This window comes from Littorina saxatilis, linkage group LG2 (genome assembly GCF_037325665.1).
Source record: "Littorina saxatilis isolate snail1 linkage group LG2, US_GU_Lsax_2.0, whole genome shotgun sequence".
Taxonomy (NCBI): Eukaryota; Metazoa; Mollusca; class Gastropoda; order Littorinimorpha; family Littorinidae; genus Littorina; species Littorina saxatilis.
Window position 1 is genome coordinate 70,214,964 of NC_090246.1, and position 12,772 is coordinate 70,227,735.

General features: G+C 43.4%; 1 long non-coding RNA gene across 1 annotated transcript in view; it reads left to right on the plus strand.

Moving 5' to 3' along the window:
* LOC138959624 (uncharacterized) overlaps positions 1–12,772 on the plus strand; it is a 345,659-nt gene that overhangs the window by 17,109 nt on the left and 315,778 nt on the right. The gene's annotated exons all lie outside the window — the stretch shown is intronic.

Genomic DNA, 12,772 nt, shown 5'->3' on the forward strand with positions numbered 1-12,772 from the left:
GAGGAGTGGGGGTAATGTATCAGGCCATTTGCCATCCTCGACTTAAGAGGGTCGGTGAAGTACCAGCTTCCACTTTATTCCCCTTCTCGACTGATGATATGCATGAAGAGCAGATAATCGTAAAACGATGATTTTCATGAAGTGTTTAGCAGGGGATGACCTAGGAATTCTAAGTTTTTGTTAATGTTTTATTTATATTTTTAATTTTAGCTCTCTTTGATGCCTTCCTCTGTTCTCTTACAGCTCTATCCACCCATATTGACCCCCAATCCCAATTTCTCAGCCCCTCCCCCCTCTCTCCCTCTTATCTGACTCCCACTGACCCAACCTCCCGCCTTCCGACTATCTCGTTGCCATCTTTATTTCACCTCGTTCTTGCATCTGACATCTCATTCGCATCATCTTGCAACAAACCAATATTTTTCGCCCCGGCGGCAAAATTTAATTTCATCTGGAAAAGATTTATTTTTCTTTTAATCGGGCTTAGTGTAGTTTCTTGACAGCTCCTCCATGCTACAGTGCCTGCGTTTGTTGTCTTGAGACCTCGTTTTCTCCCGGAGATTTTTAAACAGAAATTTCCGTTTCAATCCCAAGAGCATAATGTTCTGTCAGAATGATAAACAAAGTCAGTTTGTTTGTTTGTTTGTTTGCTTAACGCCCAGCCGACCACGAAGGGCCATATCAGGGCGGTGCTGCTTTGACATTTAACGTACGCCACACACAAGACAGAAGTCGCAGCACAGGCTTCATGTCTCACCCAGTCACATTATTCTGACACCGGACCAACGAGTCCGAGCACTAACCCCATAATGCCAGACGCCAGGCGGAGCAGCCACTAGATTGCCAATTTTAAAGTCTTAGATATGACCCGGCCGGGGTTCGAACCCACGACCTCCCGATCACGGGGCGGACGCCTTACCACTAGGCCAACCGTGCCGGTAACACAAGGTCAGGAACTGTCTAAAAACTCATCAAGTTTGAAAATACTAGGCAGAACATTCATGTTAACTGAGTGCCATTGTGTGTGTTTTTGTTTTAACGGTTGACATAGTCATTATGATTTTTTCTCTCTCATGTGCATGTTAATCGAAGCTTGCACACGACGAGATGTCTTCTTCTTCTTCTTGGCGTTCGCAGAGGTTACACGATCAGTCCAGCACTGGTGATAAATGTTGTCGTTTTCTCCAACTCCTGTCGACTGCCATATAGTTTGGTCTGCAAGGGAGTTGGTGACGGCCACACTTCTTTTCGTTCCTCATCTAGTAAGGGACATCGCTGTAAGATGTGTTCCGCTGTTTGGTCTTCTTGACCACAGGCACAGGTTGGTGATGGCGCCAGCTTGAACTTTTGGTTCATGTGAGCATTGAGCCTGTTGTGGCCAGTACGCAGCCTGATGAGGTTGACTTGCTGCTCTCTGGACAATGTGTGGTAGTCATCTTACGACGAGATGTTTCAGTAGATTGGAATAGTTTCCTAAGCTCTAACTGCCTTTGAAGATAAAAGACAGGCATCACGCGCACCGTCGTTGTATGAGGCCTTAACGTGTGATAAAAGTATGCTCCCACTAAGCCACATACCAAAATTCAACAGCCTGACTGGTGTATTTGATGTGCAAGAATGTTTTTGCTGAATGAGTTTCGTATCTGACACCCATGTCAAGTCAAATTGCGACAAAAATTCCGCTAAAACGTCGCACTCCGCACACAGCCCCCCCCCCCCCCTCCCACATATGCTCTACCTAGAACTCCCTCAGGGGAACTTAAGAGGGTCCCACAAACAGGAGCATTACAGATTTTTTAGATTTTTTTAATATTTTTTTTAATATCAGTTAGATCTACTCTGTAAATTCGCAGTGATACAGATCCGGCAGAACATTTTCTGGTCAGCGAAATCCAGCCAAGTGTACATTCTTGTTTATTCTGAATGAAAACATCAGTACCGACAATATGCACCATAACGCAAAGTATAGTGCGTCGCGGGACAACCTCCAAGAACTTCTGGTCCGTTGTATTCTGCGTCTAGTGCGTATAGGACGTTGGGACGCACAGTTTGGGCAGCTTGACACAGAACGCATCCAGACTGTCGAATCTTGGTATACGTCCAAGTGGAGATGTCAGACTAAAAAGCCTGGGCAGATCTGTAGTGGTGAAAGAGATCGCTTGCACGAAAAGAAAGGTTTACGTTTAAAGATTTCTTGATGTGAGCAATCAGAGACGATGTTCAACATGCGTATCTGGACATTTGCCAAGTGGTGGGGTTCGGGGGATCTAGACTGGTGCATTACCTCCAAATATGTACGTGCACAACTTACTGCATGCTAGCCTTTAATGATTGATATAATCTATCTGGCCTGCAGTATATGATCTTCCCCCACCCCCTGTCTGTCTGTCGGTCCCGATCCCCCCACCCCGCTATTTAACCCTGCAGTGGATTTCATGCCAGACATGTGTGTTGCAGCACTGCATGGCCCATCCTGAACTCAGGTCAAAAATGAGTTACTTCCCTTCGGGTCTCATTCTATCCCTGACAGGATGCCTTGGTTTTTCTTGTCTGGAGAGGAAATCGATTTTTTACATATTTAGATCTGTTCGTAATGTGTTATGGGTATAAGCAGATTCGCGATCGTCGATAATGATTTTTCATGGTGTTGTGTAATTTTTAAATTACAAAGGAATGAATATGAAAGACAGTTTCAAGCAAGCTATCTTTCACGGATGTATATACTGTGCAAACAACTCTGAAGTGTCACGTGATTATCAAATTTGGCTCCGGTGCGCGCCGGTGCAGACGATTTTGTCTGTAACCAGTTGAGAGTGGTGCGACCATATATCACGGTCTCCTTCCGACAGCAGTCTCAAAATTTCGACTTGTTTTGACCTTAGAACGATGTCTTTATCAGAACTGTGAAGATCAGAACGGAGATCACTGTCGAAGTCGGCCAATCTTGTTTTGATAGATTCGCGCAATACTTTAGCATGCTGTCAGAGAGAAACTGGCGATAGCCGTGGAGTGATGATTATCAGAATGTGCATGGCCATGTGTTGTACCTTTAATACAAGATCCGATCCTTGGACCTAGAGCATGCCAGAACCTTCATGTGTAAGCATTTACAGATCAATCAGTCCATTAGCTTACTTGTACCCTGAAATGGCAATTGCGGTTACCGGATGCTTGTCCAGATACGCCCTATTCATATGACAACTGACCGGTTGAGAGAGAGAGAGAGAGAGAGAGAGAGAGAGAGAGAGAGAGAGAGAGAGAGAGAGAGAGAGAGAGAGAGAGAGAGAGAGAGAGAGAGAGAGACAGACAGACAGACAAACAGACAGACAGACAGACAGACAGACAGACAGACAGAATGAGGGAGAGAGCGAGGTGGGATAGGAATCAGGGTAAGGTAGATCCTGGACGAAGCGACGACATACAAGATGGTGAATCAAGACACGGGTCCTGATTAAGTCTAGGGGTTGGGCAAGAGATCTAGCGATCTGGGATTTCTATTTCTCTTCTAACCCCAACCTTTTCACTAACCTCCCGCTCGCTGTTTCTATGTCTGTCGGTCTGTCTGTCTGCCTCCCCCCCCCTCTCTCTCTCTCTCTCTCTCTCTCTCTCTCTCTCTCTCTTTGGCCCTCTGTTTCTGTGTCTTACACACACACACACACACACACACACACACGCTCGCACACTCGCACGCGCACACACAAACATACACAAACACACACACACGCTCGCACGCGCACACACATACACACATACACACATACACACACACACACACACACACACACACACACACACACACACATACGCTCGCACGTACATACGCACGGACGCACGCACGTATGAACACACATACGCACACACATACATACACACACACACACACACACACACACACACACACACACACATACACATACACACACACACACACACACACACACACACACACACACATACACACTTGAAGGCCGCACAGGCCTGTGACAACTTGCCCGTTGAAGTCATTGATCGAATCTCCACAATCATAGCCTTTCCTTCAAGCACAGATTGCTTCGTCGCCGATTGCAGTACACGCGTCTTATTGAATCTTCAAATCTGCTGACCCTATCAGAGCCCTCCACAGAGTTTACTCTTGCCTACATCAGTTCTGCAAATGATGGCTGGCCCGGTTGGGGCTACGGTTTCTTCTTTTGCTGCGCTGAGTTTTTTTGGATGAAATGCCGAACTGGATGTTGTAATCTGGTAAGAAACCTGTGTGCTCACAGTACTCCCCTCATCCCTTCTGTTGGCATGGGAGACTACCCTCATCTGACAACCCCAAGGGGATATCTGTGAAGGGAAACACTTTGATTTAAGGCCAAAGTGTGGAATTGAAATTTATTAAGAAAGAATTTAGAAATTTAGACAAGTTTTAACCAAGAAATTAGGTTAAAACAAGGGAAATTTGAAACAGCCTAAAGGGAGATAACTCTGTACCAGCCTGCAGATCCAGAAATGGATACGCGAACAAGTTAGATCTAATTTTGAAAAGGTTAAACAGGAAAAGCGGTCACATTTTCACTGCTGTTCAACACAGGACTTGGTAAAGAAGAAGTTTTCTGCAAGACTTGTTCAATTGGATCGCATATCTATCTATATATATATACGACTTGTGTCTGTGTGTGTGTGTGTGTGTGTGTGTGTGTGTGTGTGTGTGTGTGTGTGTGTGTGTGTGTGTGTGTGTGTGTGTCCGCGATGCACGCCCAAGGTTCTCGATGGATCTGTTTCAAATTTGGTGGGCATATTCAGCTACACCCCGGACACAACCTGCTCGATGAGATATTTCAATACGTGCTCTCAGCGCGCAGCGCTAAACCATTTTGGTTTTTCTCTGGATCCATTCCCAGTAACTCTTCCTTATCTTCTCCAGTGTTTTCAGCGTTTATCTCCCTTCCTTCGTGTGGCGTCAATCCATATTCCCGTTACTACGTTACTATTTTTAGAATGTCACTTCTTCTTCTTCTTCTTCTGCGTTCGTGGGCTGAAACTCCCACGTACACTCGTGTTTTTTGCACGAGTGGAATTTTACGTGTATGACCGTTTTTTACCCCGCCATTTAGGCAGCCATACGCCGTTTTCGGAGGAAGCATGCTGGGTATTTTCGTGTTTCTATAACCCACCGAACTCTGACATGGATTACAGGATCTTTTTCGTGCGCACTTGGTCTTGTGCTTGCGTGTACACTCGGGGGGGGGGGGGGGGGGGGGGGGTGTTCGGACACCGAGGAGAGTCTGCACACAAAGTTGACTCTGAGAAATAAATCTCTCGCCGAACGTGGGGACGAACTCACTCTGACAGCGGCCAACTGGATACAAATCCAGCGCGCTACCGACTGAGCTACATCCCCGCCCCATTAGAATGTCACTGCACTGTACAGAACGCTTTCATCGCACCCGTAAGTTGTCCTTACTGTAAAAGTGAAAAGGTCGAATCAATGTATAGCCACGCGAAAAATACACTGTCATCTATCTCTATATATTTATAGATATAGATATACATATATATATATACGGCTTCTGTGTGTGTGTGTGTGTGTTTGTGTATGTGTGTGGGCAACACCTGTGGATTGTAGAGTTCTGTTTGTGATGTGGTCTGGCGACTTTGGTGTGTCTGTATGTTCAGGCCTTCCTTCGAGAAGCCATAACAGTTATTCTTAATCCCGTTTGAGTGGACTTCGCCTTCAAAGGTGATTGTGGTGTTTCGGCACTCGGTTACATTTGGTGTCGTCGACAGCGATGGGACTCGACATGACATGTTCAGGCCACTGAATCATTTTCGTGCTGTTCCCATTCCACCTGGGAGGGACCTAGGCTTGGCGGGTCCATGGTTCGAAACTTTGGGGACAAAGTATTCAAAGGGGGTCGAGTGTGACAGGGAGACTACCGTCGCCCTTCACAGCAGACTCTGCAGAGTTGTTCGCCTTAGAAGTTGTGGGCTTTTCTTGCATATACCCGTAAGTTGTCCTCACTGTAAAAGTGCAAAGGTCGAATCTATTTATCGAAAAATCCACTGTCATCTATCTCTATATATTTATATATATAGATAGATATATACGGATTCTGTGTGTGTGTGTGTGTGTGTGTGTGTGTGTGTGTGTGTGTGTGTGTGTGTGTGTGTGTGTGTGTGTGTGTGTGTGTGTGTGTGTGTGTGTGTGTGTGTGTGTTGAGGCAACACCTGTGGATTGTAGAGTTCTGTTTGTGATGGGGTCTGGCGGCTTTTGTCTGTCTGTATGTTCTGGCATTTGAGAAGCCATAACAGATAATATAGGCCTTAGAAATAAGCTCTAAAATTCTCAATCCCGTTTGAGAGGACTTCGCCTTCAAAGGTGATTGTAATGTCTTTTCTTTCAAAAAGTCTCTAGTCACTTGCTCAACTAAATTCTGGGATCATTACATTTTCATATATATTTGTTTGTTTTTAAATTTAGGTGTTTTTGTTTTTGAAGTGGGGAAGCAATAAAGAGGTCGTCGATATCAAAACTGATATCGACGGAAATGTCGTCGATATCACTTTTGCACTGAGCTCAGTTTTGCCCAATTGACCAATGGAAATCCACGTAACATATGAAATAGCAATATTACCCAATATTGACGGACTGTGTGATGATATCTTCTGTGTGATGATATCTTCTGCTATGGGCGGGGATATAGCTCAGTTGGTAGCGCGCTGGATTTGTATTCAGTTGGCCGCTGTCAGCGTGAGTTCGATCCCAGGTTCGGCGTGTACACTACATTGGGTGTGCACGTTAAAGATCCCACGATTGACAAAAGGGTCTTTCCTGGCAAAATTGCTTAGGCACAGTTAATAATTGTCTACCTATACCCGTGTGACTTGGAATAATAGGCCGCGAAAGGTAAATATGCGCCGAAATGGCTGCAATCTACTGGCCGTATAAAATTTCATCTCACACGGCATCACTGCAGAGCGCCTAGAACAGCTTACTGTACCCACGAAATATGCGCGATATAAGCCTCATTGATTGATTGATTGATTGATCAAAATCGAGACCGGAGGTCGAGATTTTGATATCACTGTCCTGGAACGCCGAAGAAGAAGAAGAAGAAGATATCACTGTCGAAACATACCAATAGCAGAATATATCATCACACAGTCAGTCAATGTTAGATATATTGTTAATTCTCTGGACATTTTGTATTTACTGTAAAGAAATTACAAATGTATACATGTTCATATATATTTGTTTGTTTTTAGATTTAGGTGTTTTTGTTTTTGAAGTGGGGAAGCAATAAAGAGGTCGTCGATATCAAAACTGATATCGACGGAAATGTCGTCGATATCACTTTGGCACTGAGCTCAGTTTTTCCCAATTGACCAATGGAAATGCACGTAAGATATGAAATAGCAATATATATATGCGTACATCTGCTTGTCTGTCTGTCTGTCTGTCTGTCTGGCCGGACATATATGATTACAAAGGATGTTTTGATGTTGAATTCTGTGTCCCTATTTTGCGCATTTACAACGAGCTCAACCCGTTATCTAACAAAGCCTTGTTTTTATGTAGCGAAGAACCAGGGCTGTGCTAATATCAGTATATTTTAGATCATCGGATATTACCGAAGCAAGAACAACCCACCTTTGTTCAGTTGTTGATCTACATCATACCTCGCACACGATGTCACACAGAGCAGAAAGCAGAAAACTCGCAGTAAAATCTTTGCAAAGTTTACATCAATTTTGCTCTCACTGCAGCAAAATAAATCTGACACAAGCGCCATCAAAGCATAATCTCACCACCACATCAGATGAGCCGCCGCTGAGCTCAAATCAGAGAAGACACATCGTCTATGATAACATCCTCCAGCCAGGGAGGTCTTTGGCTTCCAGCTGGTGGCATAAATTCATCTAAAGACCTCACTCGGAGTCTACTATTTGAACTAGTTTTCTTTTGCTCTCGCTCCGCCCGTCGTGTTTATGGTACAAGCTGAGGAGAAACTCGGCCTTAAGAGTGGCAGATTTGCTCTTTTGATAACCCCAAGCGGGAACTTGATGGGGTTCTATCCAAAGACGATTTGGTGGAAGCTTGAAGCCAGGCAAATGCGTTTGCCCTTTCGCCTTTCGTTTTTTGCTGTCAGACTTCAAGGCAGGATTTCTTTGGAGACGGAGGAGAGGAGTGGTGATGGGGTGGACACTGCATTATTGCGTTTACTGTTGAGTTTTAAAAATGAACGGCTTTAAACGTTTAATTTAGCCGCAAATACCCTTTGTATGACTTCAAGACTTTATTGCTGCCATGGGGTTTGCAGTCGATTAACATCAAAAACCATCGTATCTGATTTATAGAGAATACTACATGGCTTGCTGTGTCGTACCAGATTTACACGAGTTTTTTTTTAAAATATTGAACTGCGAGCGAAAGCGAGCTGTTCACTATTTGAAAAAGCAACGAGTGTAAATCTGGTACGACACAGCAAGCCATGTAGTATTCTGTTTATCCTACATACTGTACCTACGTGTATTTGACTGAAAATGTCCTGCATTCGAGGCAGCTAAATTGAAGACGCTTGTTTTAGAACCTCGATCTCTTCTAAAACCTCGTGCAATCTATTACGCAAAGCAAAGAAACGTCACTCTGAAAGTGTGGCGTGACGTGTTAGTTCTAAAGATTCATCGAGGGTAATTAGCTAGCGCAATTTGTGTTTCTATAATGACGTTTGTCTCGGTGACTTTGGCATCATACGCAGTGGAAAAACAGGTCCCTGCCAGACTTGCTTGACATGACCTCATTTACATGATATACACACGTGTGATTTGAACGATTATTATCTCACGGGTGTCTCTCTCACGTATGTAGGATAAGTATGTTTCCTGAATGACATCTACTAATCCCGGATTTCTGAAATCTTCATCTTTAGGCGTTTAGAAAATGTCATTGGCTTACTGTACTGTCCTATGTTGTCCTTTCTTTGTGCTTTATCATGGAGTTTTGGCTCCTCAAATGCTTTCAGGCTTCAACGTCAAGATAAATGCGTCGTAAAATCAGGTTGAACCAATCATATAGTCGTCAAGTGTGAACATCAACAACACATTCAATCAAGCGTGACGTTGTGTAGCCTATATATAGCAAACAAGTGAAAGTACACGTTTCATTGAGATAATAATCATCCCCTGACATATCTGAAGATTATTAAAACTCTAAACATGAATCACATTTTGAGAAGAAAACAAATCACATTGAACACATGTTCTGAAAACCAGGATATGCTGTCCATACTGCTTAGGCAGGTCTTTCCTCCAATAAAGGTCTCCTTCCCCCTTCTTACTCTCGAACGCACAGCAGCGACATCAAAGACGGGTGACCATGCAATCAGCCAGGGAGTCGCTGTCTGGCGTTTTTATTTCTCGTGGGATCATACGCCTTCTTAGGACCGAGTCAGGTCGAGATTTAGTTTCCTTTGCTCTTCCTTTCGCCTCCAAAGGCGTTGAGCTATTGGTGGTATTTGTGTCTAAAGCAGTATTTGGACGAATGCTGTATTAACTGTGCATACACTTTACTTCACTAGCTTAGCTTTATCGAATTGTGTGCGAGAGGTATTTAAAAAAATGTGTCAAACAAAACAGACCCACCCCTCCGTATGAAACAAACACAAACAACATAAAAAAGCATAAGAAATAATAAGAAAAAGATGAAGAAGAAGAAGGAAAACGAAATCCATAATCACCGACAAGAAAAAAACAAGAGAGAGAGAGAGAGAGAGAGAGAGAGAAAGAGAGAAAGAAAGAGAGAGAGCGAAAGAGAGAGAGAGAGCGAGGGAGGAGAAGAGAGAGAGAGAGAAAGAGAGAGAGAGAGACATAGAGAGAGAGAGAGAGAGAGAGAGAGAGAGAGAGAGAGAGAGAGAGAGAGAGAGAGAGAGAGCATTTAATTTTTTCAAAGCTTCCGGTCGATTAGACGATTTTTTGGGACAGCTTTACCAACCCGGCAACAGGTTTTTCTCGATGTGCGAATGCATTTACAATATTTTGTGAAGCAAAGGATTTTTTGAAATAGATTTAAGTTGCAAAAACAGCCGGATGAAAAGAGATTAACCTTTTAGACACGCAGAAACCAGCACTAAGCTGTCAAATTCAGCACCTACATTAGCCTCAAGCTTGTTCAAGCTAAGCTGCTTCCATGTTTTCGAAACTTGAGGACGCATAGGTCACTGCGCTTCAAAAAGCCGTGATAATTGTATTTCAGGCTTTTCATCGGGCAAAGGTAGTGATGTTGTCGTGAACACAAACGATATTAACGCCTCCTTTACTCCGACGAACGTTAATCAGTTTATCGTAGTCTTTTAGGACGTCAGCGAGCTCTCAGCAGCTGTGGGCGAGATTCCTTAGTGTGGTCTCGTGCAAGGACATGAGGCAGCTAGTACTGGTGTATTTTCGGTGCGCAAAAAAGCCACCAGTGCCCTCAGTTGGAAAAAAGCCCATCCAATTAGATGGCAGCTTACTTGTTTCTTGCCTGCGGACGGCTAATAATAAGGTTTAACGGTTGAAATGTAAGCGTAGTAATTTGCGCAGAACTTTGAACAGATGCACCGTATAACATTTTAATAGGGGAGGTTTGCAGAAGGTGATCGTTATCTAATGACAACTTGCAGCGCATGACGACCGTGAAAAGCGCCATGCAAGTCTGTATCTACTAACAGGCATCTTTGCACGAAATAAATGACTGATCAGAACACTAAGCAGTTGATTGATCGGCAGAATTGTACAACTAACAGATGCGTGCGTGCTCTAACGTACCTCAGCTGTGATTTTGCAACACAAAACACCCAAAAACAAACACACAACAACAACAACAACAACAACAACAACAACATAAAACTTGACTGGAACTTTCGACGCAAAAGGTAAAGCGGCGAAGCTTCGCGGGTCGTGTCTCAACAACAACAACAACAACAACAACAACAACAACAACAACAACAACAACAACAACAACAACAACAACCGCATTAACAACATAAAACTCGACTAGAACTTACGACGCAAAAAGTAAAGCGGCTAAGCTTCGCATGTCGTGTTTCAACAACAACACCAACACCACCAACAACACCAACACCAACACCAACAACAACACCACCAACAACAACAGCAACAACAACAACATCACACTGACTGGAGCTTAGACGCATACAGTAAAGCGGCTAAGCTTTGTGGGTCGTGTTTCAAAGAATCCCTATGGGTGCCGTGAAATGCATACAAACGAGAACGTTATCTCAATAGACACTGTTGGAGGATTAGGGGTTGGAAATTGGTTTTTAATCTCTTGCATTAGTGGTAGACGACTTGTTCTCAGGGTATTGACTCTAAGGTTGTACAACTTGCCGGTGGGTAATGAACTACAATGGCATGGTCACCTTTAGGCTGCAAGCCAGCCTGGCCTACCGTGCACCCCCTCAGGATCCAGCTCTAGTAGGCTAGAGATATTCATTGGGGTCTACTGAACACGTTTTATCATCTTCGCCACGAAAAAACTCATCCCCACTACTTCTTATGCCCCTTTGTTTGAGGGTACCCCCTGGAACGCTAAATTTATCTGTGAAATCACAACACTAATGCACAGCTGCAATTGATGTATCTAGCCTACTGAAGCTGGATCCTGAGGGGGGTGCACGGTAGGCCAGGCTGGCTTGCAGCCTACTTGTTTGAAGCATGGTTAATGGTCTTCCTGTATAGGGCAGTGGCGGTATTTTGTTTAATCTTTTTATTTCGATTTCATTTTTGTAAGAGAACTTGATATTTGACTTTGTCAACATCAACGACGTGGATCTCTGCGATGACATATTCCTTCATTGTGTCTTAACTTTCCTTAGCTTTTTTTCTTCTCCTGCGGCGCGACCGTCGAGGATGGCTACTCCAAATTATCGTTACCAATCAAAATGTCACAATTTTTCGACTTTGTCTTACTTTTTTCAATTGCTTGGTTCGTTTTTCCCTGGTTTGTGAATCTAAACACATGATGTTCAGAATTAGCAGTTATGTTGATTGTCTCTCTATCCACACATAGCTAATACAAGTAGAAAACCACGAACAAAAATGAAGACAACTTATAAGACACTAAACTGGATTTTAGTTGGGATTTAATTCTAATAATTTTACAAACCACACATTTTTATAACACCGAGGAATGCGAATTTCTAAGAAAATGGCTTGAATGATATTGCACGAATTAGCCTTCTTCAAATGCATCTACCGCTCATTCCTTTAACTGTTGAGAGATGAAGACCAAGTAAGTTGTTCTCGTTCTTGTTCGTGGTTTTCTACATGTTGACAGTTTTGTAAACAAGAGCACGTGATTCTTCCTGATTGTGACTGAATGATCATAGCTGCAGAAAAGAAAAAAATCCACACAAAAAAGCCAAAACGTTCGTGTTATCTTTAAACAGTAGTTCAGTGCAACATCCCTGTGCTAACAGTACAGAACAAACACAGAAACAACACGGAAACAAAGACGTAGTGTTCACCAATGTTGATAACAATGCAACACTGATTCAAGAAGTTCAGAAGCTTTATTTGCAGGAAGCTTAACACCAGGGCGTTAGATTGTAAGACCTAGAAAGACAACTTTGAAAAGTAACAAAAACATTTGTTGAGGTTTTGTTCTCACACAGGTGCGAAGCTGCTTTTCGCGGATAAGGTGATATTTACAGCGTGACACTATGATGTAGCATGTTTGTTTTAGAGAGAATGCCTTCTCTCTCTCACAACAATACACAAGCCAACACAC